The sequence below is a fragment of the Vitis riparia genome, chromosome 12, assembly GCF_004353265.1.
Source record: "Vitis riparia cultivar Riparia Gloire de Montpellier isolate 1030 chromosome 12, EGFV_Vit.rip_1.0, whole genome shotgun sequence".
Lineage (NCBI taxonomy): Eukaryota > Viridiplantae > Streptophyta > Magnoliopsida > Vitales > Vitaceae > Vitis > Vitis riparia.
Genome location: NC_048442.1, coordinates 1,136,887 through 1,151,992, shown reverse-complemented (window position 1 = coordinate 1,151,992; position 15,106 = coordinate 1,136,887). Strand labels below are relative to the sequence as shown.

Here is a 15,106-nt window from a genome sequence, read left to right as displayed (position 1 = left end):
TTATATTTGATAAAAAAATCATTTTGGTTAAAAAAATTTTCTTTCCTCAATATTTTCCGAGAATCAAACATAACATTTACATTTTCTGTAAAAAAATTGGAGTCCGGCTAATTGGAGGGGCTGAGAATTTTCTTGAGGATTAAATCTAGCCTTCCTAGAAACTTCAACTTAATGTGACAAGTTTGTCAATATTTTCACCATGAAAAACCAGAACCACCTCATGATTCCCACCTAATTGCTTGACAACATATGTGGTTTGAACAAGTAGTCCTAGTCTCCATCTACGTACAATCCCGGCGATCTCTTTGTTGGGTCTCTAATTATATGACTCTTCCATGTGAAAAGAAAGCACCCTTTCAAAGCTAAAAATGGAAAAACATTTAATTTTGTGGGCAAGCAAAATGGTTTAAGTCCAAGTCAAGGTCAATACAAAATTTTGTTCAATGGCCAAACAGAAGAGACAGTAGGACGAGGCATCCTTGCAAGTTGAATCTTGATGTGTTGAATTCTAGGAAAGCCTTTTCTATTTTACTCAGAAACAAACAGGAAAACAAGTAGCTAGATCCTATGGCTAAACATATGCTGCTCATCTCCTCCCTTGTAATTCTATCAACAACAACCCGGCATGGAGTCCATGCAGTTGAATTTTTTTGTCACCAATAATGCAGGAAACAGCGCCGGTGGCATCCGATTCAGTGACAAGATCGGTGTTGAATACAGCAGGCAGACACTAAAATCCGCCACTGATTTCATATGGACGATCTTCCAACAAAACACCAAAGCCGATAGGAAGGAGTCCGTGCAGAATGTTACTTTGATCATTGAAAATGGAAATGGGGTGGCGTTTTCTTCCAACAGTGAGATCCACCTCAATGCCAACTACCTTGGAGAGTACTCCAGTGACGTGAAGAGGGAATTCACTGGAGTTATTTACCATGAGATGACACACATTTGGCAGTGGAATGGCGAAGGACAGGCCCCAGGAGGTCTGATAGAGGGAATTGCAGATTTTGTGAGGCTGAGGGCTGACTTGGCCCCAAGCTTCTGGGTACAACCGGGGCCAGGTGATCGCTGGGACCAGGGCTACGATGTGACGGCCCTGTTTCTGGACTACTGCAACAGTCTTAGAGATGGATTTGTAGCAGACCTCAACAAGAAGATGAGAGAAGAGTACGATTCAGACTTCTTTGTGGAGCTTCTGGGGAAGACCGTTGATCAGCTCTGGAGGGATTATAAGGCTCAGAATGAAACAGGGCATGTAGGTGGGACATTGTATGAGTGTGTAGCTATTTTGTATGCATAATGTTTGGCATAATGTTAATTGTTTTGTTGTTTATAAATTGAACACTTGAAGTAAATAGAGAAGCAGATTCTGCCTTCATAGGCTTTCACTAGAACTCGAACCCCTATAATTAGCCATAATTGCCCCTCTATGGTGGAAAAAAGAAATTATTCTAAACAACTTTTTGATATTGCTTTTTGGTGGTATTAGGCTTGATTAAGAATGTCATGGGAAAAAATGTTATGAGGTACCATGTTGTGATGTATGTCAATAGACTTAATTCTTTGGTGACAATGAGTGTTTCCATAGATGTTCTAGGTTTGGACTAGAGAAATAATCTCTTCGAGATAGCCATGTACACTCCAACAAGGGTGTCTCACAATGTCATGGTACATTTGGAATAGGGAAATGTCTTGGTTCCTGATAAAGTATTGGAAGATGAGCTCTTGTAATTTTTAGGGTAGCCTAAGAAGGTAGTCTCTTTGGTCCTATGATGAGATATTACCAAATCTTAAAATTCAAAATATCCCATTTACATGTATATATATGGTTGACCACCTTAAAATTTTTCATTAAAATTAAATGAATGCAACTAGAATCCCTTCTAATTTCACATTCCTCGAGTTACCCTAGAAACTTCAAGGTAGATGTATTATAGTCAATATTTGCTTTAGTATCTCCAAACAAGAATTGTTTTCAATTTGGTTACTCAATACCTCAATCAAGTCAACTTCATACATATAGCATGCTATTAGGATTAGTATATCTACAAGGTCATCCAATAGTTTAAGTTACATACTCCCATAATCTAGTCTCTTTTAAGATAATTCACTTGAAGAAAACTCATTAATTTTGAAGCAAGATACACATAAGCCTTATGGACAAAGAAAGTAATGACATTTTTAGATTTCTTTAACAAAAGAACTTCAGTTTAATTTTCATCGACTTTATAGTTAAAATTTGGGAAATAGCATCATTCAAAGGGAGTGCATGTTCTTCACTACTTCATCCTACCTTCCAAACCTTATATTTAGAAGCACCTACATTAATTCCACTCCAACATCTTAGCAATGGCAATGGAAATGGTCCAAGTCTCCTGCCAAGAGGACCCAAACAATGTCATGCTTCACTTTCAAGCATAGATGACCTTCATTTCTTATTTGCAACCCTAAGAGTCTTCTCATCATAACCATCATCTCTCATCTTTGATTAGTTATGAGGAATCTTAAAAGATTGTTTCTTTTCTTCAACAACTGCAAATGAATAAACAAGATGTTTGATTAAACTTATACTTCAATCTATGAACTAGAAAAATAGTCAAAATCAAATTAGAAAAACATAAGAGAATTTCAAATTTTAAGAGTTTATAAATAGAGAATAATTCTTTCAAAGACCACAAAAAAAAAAAAAAAAAAAAAAAACTATCCTGAGTGCATACCATGTGGTCCTACCACTAAGAGGAAAAGGCTCCATACGGTCCTACCACAAGGATTTTTGACATATATAAATGCACATACACAAATGTATATACATGCAAATACATGCATGTATATATTAAATGAAAGGAGTTTAAAGATACTTAGAACTAGATATATCACTATAAGACAATTTCCTACATCAACCATGCGTATTTTTAAGAGTATACTTTTGTACTTTCTCTAGATTATGATTTAAACCAATCATTTTCTTTTTGGAATATGTAAATTTTGATTGAAAATATAATTTACTAATTATAGAACATTTAATTATCAAGGTTTCAATGTAAATCAAATTTATGGACACTCATAAAGCATATAGCAAGAAATTTCATTACCTTCAAAATTATCTGTTGGATTTTCATTGGGCCCATGAATAACATTGTTCAAGAGGATCGATTTTTTGGACACTCATAAAGCATATAGCAAGAAATTTCATTACCTTCAAAATTATCTATCGGATGTTCATTGGGCCCATGAATAACATTGGTCAAGAGGATTGCTTGATCTTCGCATTTTCCTACCTTCCAAACCCTATATTTTAAAGCATAAACATCACTCCAACTTTAAAGCATAGGCAATGAAAAAGGCCCTGCATTTTCACCAAGAAGACCCTAGCAATTCCATGCTTCACATCTAGGCCTAGTTGTTTCCTTCTTGTTTTCATCCTCATGATCTTGTTTGTTATCATTTTTTAGTCGAGTGAATATATTGAGCTCCTCATGACTCTTGCATTTTAGGAGAAAAATAAGGCTTGGTTCCATATAGATTTATTTGAAGAATTTCATCAAATCGATCCATGGGAGTATGAGTCTAAGATTGCTAAAGTTGCTTCCTAGATTATAAATTGGATTACAAACTAAAAAAAATAAAAGCATACACTAATTAAAGAAAACACAGGCAGAACACTTCCAGTAATAGAGTACTCAAAATTTTCCTTCTTAGGCTTTCAATAATGCCTTCTATAAGGGAGTTCGGGCTGGAAATCAAACCTCCTAATTTGTAAGGAATATTTTAGCTTTAATTTGTAAGAAATTATGTTTAGCTTTTGCAAGGAATCTTTTAAACTGTGTATGAAATCTTGTTTAGCTTTTCAATACAGCATGAGTTTGTTAGGTGCTCCCCTTCACAATCTTCCTAGTCATTCCAGTCGTCAAAATCCTTGTTGTCTTAATAGCAATGGGTGTGTCATGTCTATTGTTGATAAGTGCTCTATGGATGTCATAATCCTCAAATGTGGTTAACAAATATTTATTTTATTTTTCCCAAAAAGACTAATGATTTTCATGAACTTCCTTTTGATAGTTTGGCAATGGGGCTATATGTACTAATTTGAAATAAATTTTTAATAGGTAAGGAGCAATTGATGCCTTTTTCTTCTACATGGCTATGATCCAATAAGGTCTTAATTACCTTATTATTATTCATTAAGGCTCAAGATGAAGATGACCTCTCAAAGAATCACCTAGCCCATAATAAGCAATAATTGCCCATCCATGGGAAAAATAACTATTCTAAATAGCTTCATTATGTTGCTTTTTAGTGTCAATGAGCTTAATTAAGATTGTCACCAACAAGAATATTATGAGGTACCATAATATTTGATTCTTTTCCTTATGAAAATAAGGAGTCTTTTGCATTGATGTTCTTGGTTTGGACTTGATAGAAATATACTTACACAAAATACACATACACTCCAACACTTATACTATGATGGTACTTTAGAATACACTCCTACTATAGTGTTAGAAAATTTGCTCATGTAAGAATGATATGTATTGATGCACATTCTTATATTTCTTTTTTCTCATGAGAATAATCCTTTTGCATTTTGAAAAAAGATTATCATGGACCAATCAAAGTTAAAGGTTGATTTCATTGGGAATTAATACTTGTTTCCGACAAGGTAATTATATATACACAAAAGTTTACTTATAACAATCATCAAATAAATTTGATATTAAATATATAAATGGTGTAAATTTATTGACAATTAACCATAAAAGAAGTTTAATCATAGAAAAACAAACCATTAAGCTATTGTTTCGGTATACTTTCCATTTTCTCTTTTTTAAAAAAAAAAACCAAAAGTAGTAATAACTTACATATAAAATGTTAAGTTCAAACTTATGTTGTGCTCTTCAAAATTACTTTAAAAATTCTTGAAATTTGAACAAGTAAAAAAAATTAAATTAAACTTTGATTATGTTTACAACAATCTTGAAAAAATATTATTTATTTAACATATGTCTCAAACATTCTTGTACTTTATCTAGAAGTTACTATTATTTTCTATCTTAACAAAACAAAAAAAAAAAAAAAAAAAAAAAAGTGTATCCAAACGACATCTAAATTCAAAAGGAAAAAAACTTAGAAATTATTCATGAGATAAATGCTCACAAATATGTCTTTTCACAATTTGTAAGGGAAAAAATGTTCTCTAAATGATCAACACTTTCTCACCTAAAACATGAATTCTAAACTAAGGACTACATTTTTCCAATGACTAGGTCATTTTTTCTCGTTGGCATGCTTCTAAAGAAATTTTCATGCCAACTTATATGAAGGAAGATAAGTTGGAAGCTTCATAAATCTTCCATATTTTCATTCCTAATTTACAAGAAGTAAATAAGATTTTCAATAATTTTATTTTAATGTATTTTACATTTATCAACTCCATAAAAACATAATACTACATTTACATCAAAACTTAACCATTCTTATTGATTCGGAAAATAAGTCTTCTTAGAAAATCTCATCGACCTAAACAAGAACTCATTTGATGTGGATTTAAGCAACTTCCTAAATAAAAACTCCTTCAATGGGGATTTATTTTGAAGATTTACGTTTGATTGACTCAAACAAAAATCTTGACTGTGGATTTATTTTTAATTTATTTATTAGAAGAGATACATCTAATGGACCCACAGGACGACCAAGTCTCAAATTGCTAAAGCAATGTCCTAAATAAAAACCCCTTCATGTGAACTTATTTGAAGAGTTACATTTGATAGGCTAAAACAAGAACTCTTTGATGTGCATATATTTAAAGAGTTACACCCAATCAACTCATAAGACAATATGTCTCAAGTTCATTCATTATCATTTTCCCTCAAACATGAACTCCTTTGATGTTGATTTATTTGTAAGAGTTACCTCTCATCAACTCATAATATACTATCATTGTCTCTCAACTTAATGATGTGAGCTCCTAATACCTCAATGCAAGACAAATAAAAACTCCATTCATGTAGATTTATTTGTAGAATTTATATTTGATTAACCTAAACAAGAACTCCTTTGATATGGATTTATTTAAAGAGTTGCATATGACCGACCCATAGAAGGTCTTGAGTTCATCCATCATCATTATCTCTTAAACAAGAACTCGTGTTGATTTATTTGAAGACTTACATTTGATAACCCATAAGACATTATTATTGTCTCTCAACTCAATAACACTAGTTCCTAATTAATGACAAGGTGCAAAGCAAAACAAGAGCTTGTTAGATGTGTTTTCAATTTGAAGAGTAACATTTGCTCGACCTAAGAGACTATGGAGTCTCAGCTTGCTAAAGCAACATTCTAGATCTAGACGCACTTCAAAATATTGATGCTTTTCATTAATAAATGTAAACAAACAAACAAAATGTTCCATCAAAATACTATTAGTCATCATGATATAAAGAAAAAAGACCAAAATTAAATTAAAAAGATAAAGAGTATTTCAAAATTTTAGAGTCTATAACTAGAGACAAAAAATAAGAAAAAAAGAAAAAAAAATGTATAGTTCACCCGCATGTGTGTGTCATATGGATTTTGGACATTTAAGTAAACACGTGTATACACACACACAAACATATATTTTTATTGTGAAAATTGTTAGTAAAATTTTTATTTTGAAAATTATTGTTCCGAAAGTGCTGAGAATTTTCACTACCAAAATTATTTATTTGATTATTGTTCATTGGTCAATTGTTGAGTTGATTGAAATTGCCTTGATTTTTCTTTTAATTGATGTTTTGAACTACAATATTTGTTGAGTCTTGTAGGAACACCATTTGTTATATCTAAATAATTCTCTTGAATCAATAACATACGTTTAAATTCTCCTATCCTAATTTCAAAAATACCTCTAGACTTTTAAATTCTCCTATAATAATTTCACCAATACCTCCAAGTTTGGTGCTGATAGATGTCACAAAGGATTCAGTCTCAAGACTCAGACCACTTAGGATATGCTTGATTTGCTCTTCCTATGGTATCAAATGGCCAACTATCGCCATTTTGTCCACAAACCCTTGCATTTTTACCAAGTATCTAGTCATTGAAAGTGTACCTTGTTTTGTAGATTGAAGTTGAATTCGATGCTGCTTAATTTTTGCTCTAGATTGAGAGGAGAACAACTTTTCCAAGTAGTCCCAAGCTGCAAACCAGGTTTAATAGTAATGAGAAAATCTATAATTCAGAATTGTCTGATCATGCCCTTTTCATCATAGATAGTGGATTAATAGTATTGAAGTTTGGGAGAATTTTTGGAGAAGAAACTATGATAAAGCTTGACATGATCTTCTAAATCATACTTCATTTATTGTGAGAATTTGAGATACCTATAATAGATAACTTGCGTTGATCAAGCTTAACACTGAGAAAATGGTCAAGAGGATTTGATGGAAGCTAAGGTAGCTAGGCTAATTGAATTTCAACAGCTAGATTATTGTAAAGTGTGATTAAAGGGTCAAAGCTTAACCCTAATTGATATTCATCCACGTCAATATATAGTACATCAAGCAAACCTAATTAAGGGAAAACCGTGAGTTTAGGAAACAATCCTAAACAATGCCGTGAGTTTAGGAAACAATCCTAAACAATCCTAAACAATAGCAACTACTTTCCTAGAATATATCATAACATCTCAACACCCTCCCTCAAGTTGGAGCATGAGGTTCAAAAATGCCCAACTTGGCAAGAAGATAATCAAATTGTTTCTTTCCAAGAGCCTTTGTAAAATATCCGCCAATTGTGTAACAGTAGGAACATATGACGGAGCAATCAAACCATCTGTTATCGCATCCCAAACAAAGTGACAATCAACCTCAATGTGTTTGGTGCATTCATGAAATACTGGATTTTTGGCCATATGAAGGGCTGACTGACTATCACAAAAGAGCTTGATTGCCTTTGGGTGGTGCACACCCAAGCTCAGAAGCAACCCCTTCAACCATTTGAGCTCACAAGTAACTGCTGCCATAGCTCGGTATTCCGTTTCTGCGGACGAGCGGGAAACTGTGTGTTGCTTCTTTGTCTTCCAAGAAATAGGAGATTGCCCAAGAAACACAAGCCATCCGGACAAAGAGCGTCTAGTGACTGGACATGCTGCCCAATCAGAATCACACCAACCCTGCAGGGACAGATCACTATCTGCACGTAACAAGATACCCTGACCCGGAGTACCTTTCAAATAAGGAACGACTCTCAAAGCCGCCTCCCAATGCTCAATTCTAGGCTCCTGCATAAATTGAGATAATATATGAACCGAGTAGGCCAAATCTGGACGGGTTACTGCCAGATAAATGAGTCGACCTACTAATCTGCGATAGGACTCAGGATTCGACAAGAGCTCCCCATTTGCGAGTCCTAATCTATGATTTTGCTCGATCGGGAAGCCACACGGCTTGGCTCCCAATAATCCGGCCTCCAATACAATGTCAAGTGTGTACTTGCGTTGACATAAGAACAAACCAGCCGAACTCCTGGCCACCTCGATTCCGAGGAAATACTTCAAAACACCAAGATCTTTCATCTTAAAACAATCATTGAGATAGGCTTTAAAGGTCTTAAGTGCAGCGGAATCATTCCCAGAGATAATAAGATCGTCGACATACACTAGCACATTTATTTGAACATTGCCCTTAGTGTAAGTAAAAAGAGAATAATCAGAGTAGGATTGTAAGAAACCATATCCTTTAAGAGCCGTGACTAACTTGGCAAACCAACATCTCGAAGCCTGTTTCAACCCATAAAGTGATTTTCGTAACCTGCAAACCAAGTTCGGATCGGAACGCTCAAATCCTGGGGGTAGCTTCATATACACTTCCTCCTCAAGATCTCCATGCAAAAAGGCATTGTGAACATCCATCTGATGAAGTTCCCAATTTTTCGAAGCCGCAATAGCCAAGAAAGCACGCACCGTAGTCATTTTGGCAACTGGAGAAAATGTCTCATGATAATCAATACCGGCTTCTTGATGATTCCCCAAAACTACTAATCTGGATTTGAGTCTTTCAATATCACCGTTTGAGAAGTACTTGGTTCTGTAAACCCACTGACTTCCCAAAGCACGCTTACCCTTTGGAAGAGGTTCAAGAGTCCACGTACCATTGTCCTCCAAAGCCCGAATCTCCTCATGCATTGACTTTTGCCAACCGACATCTTTCATAGCCTCTTTAAATGACTTAAGATCATTGCTCGAAATAATAGCTGCAAGAAACTTTCGATAATGTACAGAAAAATTGTCACAATTTATATAATGTGCTATGGGATAAGGAGTACCTGAGGGATGCTGTGGAGACGGAGTGGCGGGAGATGGACTTTCAGCAACCACCGTATGAGTAACAAAATCTCGTAATAGAACTGAAGGAAATTTATCCCTCATTCCCTTTCCCATAGGAGCAGGCTGCCCATTGCTTGTATTGTCAAGCCCAAGTGAATCAAGCCCAACAGTGGGAACAACTTCCGGCCCAGGTGAAAGAGGCGCTGAAAAAGCCTCGGTGTGGGCCAGCCCACCCTCCCTCAAGCCCAGATCTAGATCGGCATCAAAATGGGGCACCTGATCTTGGTGGGCTTGGGGTTCAGGTTGGATGAGGTTGGGATTTTGTGTTTGGGCTTGTGGGTTAGGCAAATCAGCATCATCATTGACAAAATCAGCAAAATCACTATCAATTTCAACATTTACCGTAGGCACAATGTTTTCCGGAATAATATTCACAGCACCCGGGTTACCAAACGGAAAAACATCCTCAAAAAACTTGACATCACGAGAAACAAATAATTCCTTGGTGTCCAAATCAAACAACTTCCACCCCTTCTTTCCAAACGGGTAACCCAAAAACACACATTTTCTACTTCGACTTGCAAATTTGTCACCTTTGGATTTTTGATCATGAGCAAAACTAAGACAACCAAAGGTGTGAATTGCCGCATATGAAGGAGGGGTGTCAAATAGGATTTCAAATGATGTTTTATTGTGTAACAAAGGAGAGGGAGTGCGGTTTATTAAATGAGCAGCGACAAGAACACTTTCGCCCCAAAAATAAATAGGCAAATTTGCTTGAAAGCGTAATGCCCTCCCCACATTTAAAATATGCTTGTGTTTTCTCTCAACCCTCCCATTTTGTTGCGGAGTTCCCACACAAGAAGTTTGGAATAAAATGCCAGTTGCAGAAAAATAGTGAAGTAGGCATTTAAATTCCGTACCATTATCACTTTGAACAACTTTCACTGTTTGAGAAAATTGTCGATCTACCATTGCAATAAAAGACATAAACATCCGAAAAACTTCTGTTTTATCGACCAACAAATAAATCCACACAGCTCTTGAGAAATCATCAACAATAGTTAAAAAATAACGAGCTCCACAAGAAGAGACATGTTTATAAGAGCCCCACAAATCACAATGTATTTTCTCAAAAATTCTAGTTGCCTTATTGTCACGTAAAGGAAATTTGTCTCTAGGATGCTTAGCACGAAAACATATTTCACAAGCTTTGTTTAAACTACCCTTAAGATTGCTAACTGGAGGAAGTAACTTCACTACTTTCTCTGAAGGATGTCCCATCCTTTTGTGCCACAACTCCAAAGTGGATGCTGCGTTGTGGACAGAAACATGTTGTACCGAATCACCTTCAGCTCCACCGAAGTAGTAAAGTCCATCTCGCCTAACTCCCGTTCCAATCAGCTCCCTGGTGTGGTCCTGTATAGCACACATATAAGAATTAAATTGGACAATACAATGTAAGTCATCAGTCAATTGTGAAACCGAAAGTAAATTGCAATTGAGTTTCGGCACATAAAGAATGTTTTTAAGAGTGATGTTATGCGACAAACGAACGGAACCGGATTGGGTCGCAACAACAGATTCACCATTAGGAAGGCCAACCGGACACTCAAACAACGCTATAGTATCAAATAACCAAGATAAATCACCGGTCACGTGATGAGTTGCCCCGGTGTCAATGATCCATGACTTCGTGTCAAACTTACCATTCAACCTGTCATCCGGAACTTGAGCATTACCAATTAAGCCTGCAAGAGCTTTCCATTGTTCAGGTGTGAAGAGTTGATCGGTAGAACTTTTAGTAGAGGATGCTCCAACTGTGCTACTTGCCGCGTTAGCACTAGCTGAACCACGCCCACGACCAGCCTGCTGACGACTACGTCCAGCACCCCCATCAGCCTTGTTTTGATCCAACCACCCCTCAGGATAACCCACTATTTCATAACAATTATTTTTGTCATGGCCATGCTTGTGACAGTGAGGACAAGCAACGAGGGACCAACAAGTTGAAGTCTCATGCCCCGTCTTCTTGCAGTGGCTACACACAGGCCTCTCCATTTTTCCTCGTCCTCTTCCAACACCTGTACGGACAGCAAAGCCAAGGACCTCTGCTGGCTTGTCTTCTGTGACTGCCTTGGCGAGCCGCACACGCTCATCTTGTATCACCAGTTGGTACGCTCGATCAAGCGAAGGCAAGGGATCTTGAGAAAGGATATTAGTTCGTAATTGAGCGTACAGATCAGTGTTGAGTCCCATCAAGAAATCATGTAATTTTCCTTGTTCACGTCTTGCTTGGTGCAATGATGCGGCAGTACAAGACGAACAACAAGTGCAAGAAATTAGCGGTTCATGCTTAAATAATTCCTCCCATAATACATTCAATTTGCCATAGTAAGTTGTAACAGACATAGATTTCGGTTGCTCACACTTAGCAATTGAAGTCTTTAACTGTTGAATTCTTGGGCCATTAACCATAGCATATCGTTGCTTAAGATGCTCCCATAAGCGTTTTGCATCACGAAATTTAGATAGGGTACTCTTTACCTCGGGATCGATTGTGTTTGTAATCCAAGAAACCAACATTGCATTGACGGTGTTCCAATCAGATTGGGTATATGGAGGTTGTGGTCCGATGATAGTGCCTTCCAAAAATTCGAACTTGCGGTGTGCCTCCAATGCCAACTGAATATCGGAAGCCCAATCATCGTAATTGTTGCCGCGTAAACGAGTGGGAGTGATGAAGTCGCCTGGTCGGTCTCCTGTGCCGAGAAAAAAAGGTGAATTCATCTCCCTTTTAGGTGGCGGCAATGGTGGTTGTTCATCATCACCGGCCATTGTTTTATTGTGTGTGCATGTCAGTGCTCTGATACCATGTAAAGTGTGATTAAAGGGTCAAAGCTTAACCCTAATTAATATTCATCCATGTCAATATATAGTACATCAAGCAAACCTAATTAAGGGAAAACCGTGAGTTTAGGAAACAATCCTAAACAATGCTGTGAGTTTAGGAAACAATCCTAAACAATCCTAAACAATAGAAACTACTTTCCTAGAATATATCATAATATCTCAACAATTATCCTTAACATTGAAGAAGACTGGGATGTTTGATCTCTAGTGAATGATGCCATTTTTAAGCGATGGGCTCTAATATCATGAAGAAAATTGCAGGTATTTGATTCACTGTAAAATTAAATTACAATGAGGAGCTGCTACACTATGTAATGAAATTGAAAACTGAAAAATACAAAATTTAAAATAAAATTATCTAAAGGATTGGCAAACTAATTGATCCTAATCCCTTGAAACAAGTCAATGCTCATCAAGCTTCAACTTGGAATTTTTCCTGGCCACGGTTGATTGTCTTAGTGATCATTTTTTTTCTTTAGTCTTTTTATGTTAATACTTGGTTAATGTGAAGAAAGAAATCGTCAACCATATATAATTGTTAAAAAAATATTAACCATCAAATGGAACCCCCTTTATTTTTCTCCACATTCCTAACGTTAGTTTACACTCCAATCATATATAATACTTCAAAAATGGGGGAGGATCGCCTATACCCATGGGGAGAGAGACGTGGAGATGCACATTCAAAGAACCTGAACAGCAAAAGACAAATGGGCAAAGTGTGATGTAACGACCCGCACCCAACCATGTAGATATTGTCCGCTTTGGGCCCAAGGAGCCCTCACGGCTTTAAAACGCGTCTACTTGGTTAAGAGGAGCCTCTACATATATAGCGCCAGGAACATTCTCCCCTATCCGATGTGGGACATCACAAACACCCCCCCCCCCCCCATACAGACACAACGTCCTCGTTGTGTCCTATGGGATTGCGGGGCCAAACAGGCAAAGCCAAACAAACCCCCACACCGGGGTCAGGGATCGGCTCTGATACCATTTGTAACGACCCGCACCCAACCATGTAAATATTGTCCGCTTTAGGCCCAAAGGGGCCCTCACGGCTTTAAAACGCGTCTACTTGGTTAAGAAGAGCCTCTACATATATAACGCCAGGAACATTCTCCCCTATCCGATGTGGGACATCACAAACAACCCCCCATACAGACACAACGTCCTCGTTGTGTCCTATGGGATTGTGGGGGCCAAACAGGCAAAGCTAAACAAACCCCCACACCGGGGTCGAGGATCGGCTCTGATACCATTTGTAACGACCCGCACCCAACCATGTAGATATTGTCCGCTTTGGGCCCAAGGAGCCCTCACGGCTTTAAAACGCGTCTACTTGGTTAAGAGGAGTCTCTACATATATAGCGCCAGGAACATTCTCCCCTATCCGATGTGGGACATCACATGTGAAGCTCGAGGTCAAAGGTAGATGGATGCCGGAGGAAAAAGGGCAAAGTGTGAGGCGTAGGTGGATGCCGGAGGTAGAACGGCAAAGTGTGAAGCTCGAGGTCAAAGGTCAAAGTCATGTGAAGCGTAGGTGGATGCCGGAGGAAGAAAGGCAAAGTGCGAAGCTTGAGGTCAAAGGTAGGTGGATGACAAAGGGGTAATTCAATGGCCTGAGAAAGTAGTACACCCACCCCCTATCGATCGTCCCTTCCGGTGGTAGTGAGGGATGGATCCCAAGAGGAGAAAGACCCAAGTCTTTGCAGACGAGGCTGATTCCACTGCTGCGGATACTGGGAATTCGGGTATAGCGGAGTCCCAAGCCACTGATTCGAAGGCCGAGCCTGTGGAACTCAATGCAGAAACCCGAAAGAGTCATTACCCCAAACTGTAAGTGCTGCATGTTTTCACTTGTGTCATTTTATATGTATCACCATTGTTATGGCCATGAATTTTAGTCCTGAATCTAATTTATCTGAATTTGGATTCCTGGGGGCGACTGATCAGTATGGAAAATAGGAAAAGCACTCTGAATAGTTTTCGTGAGCATCAGGGGCTTCCCCGAAGGCAGCGTGAGCAGGGGCGGCTTGGTCAGCAGTGGTGGAGCATGTATGTATTTTTATCATTGTATATATAGGGAGAGAGGTCTAGTTGTCCCCCCACACACACACACATATATATAGAGAGAGAAGTCTATTTGTCGTAAAAGTGACCGGAAGGGTATAATTATAAATTTGACACCAATCCAACAACAGCCAAGGCACAATAGACCTCTACAATCACACTCCAAATTTTCCTCCTTGATTGTCTTTGTAAATAGTTGATCTTGGTCATGTTAGTATATATATACTTGTAATTTATCCCTTGAAAATTTATGGGAAATATTCACTCTTGTAAACATCTCTTTTATGGTATCAAAGCCTTTGCAACTCCAATAAGTTTTTTCCATAACCATGACAGAAGCATTCTCTAAGAGCAACCCGAGTCCTGCTGTAATCAATGTTGGATCATCTTCCAACATCTCTAATTTAATTTACATTGCTAAATGCAACGGCTTAGCCCTCTTTGAAACTCACGCCCTCTAACTATCCCTCTTGGGGTGCTCAACTCCATGTTCTCCTTTGTGCGTGATTATGATTTAGTGGTGTATTTTGAAGGCACATAACCATGCCCTAAATCCATCATTGTCATTCTAATCTAGCATATATCCATTGGAAACGCCAAGGTAGTCTTCTGCTTCATGCAATATTTGCATCTTTATCAGAATCAGTCATGCCATTGATCTCACGGGCTACATCAGCTCACAAAGCATGGACCAAACTGGCCACCATCTATGTCAATCAATCTCGGACAAGAATTATGGACCTTAAAATTACCTTGCTGAGGTTACCAAAGGCTCAAAATCTATCAGAGTATATGCAAATAGTCCAAATTATC

General features: G+C 37.6%; 1 pseudogene; it reads left to right on the top strand.

The window, feature by feature from the left end:
• The first annotated feature begins 567 nt into the window (after nucleotides 1-567).
• LOC117926787 lies at nucleotides 568-1,303 on the top strand (annotated as a pseudogene).
• Nucleotides 1,304-15,106: the final 13,803 nt, after the last annotated feature.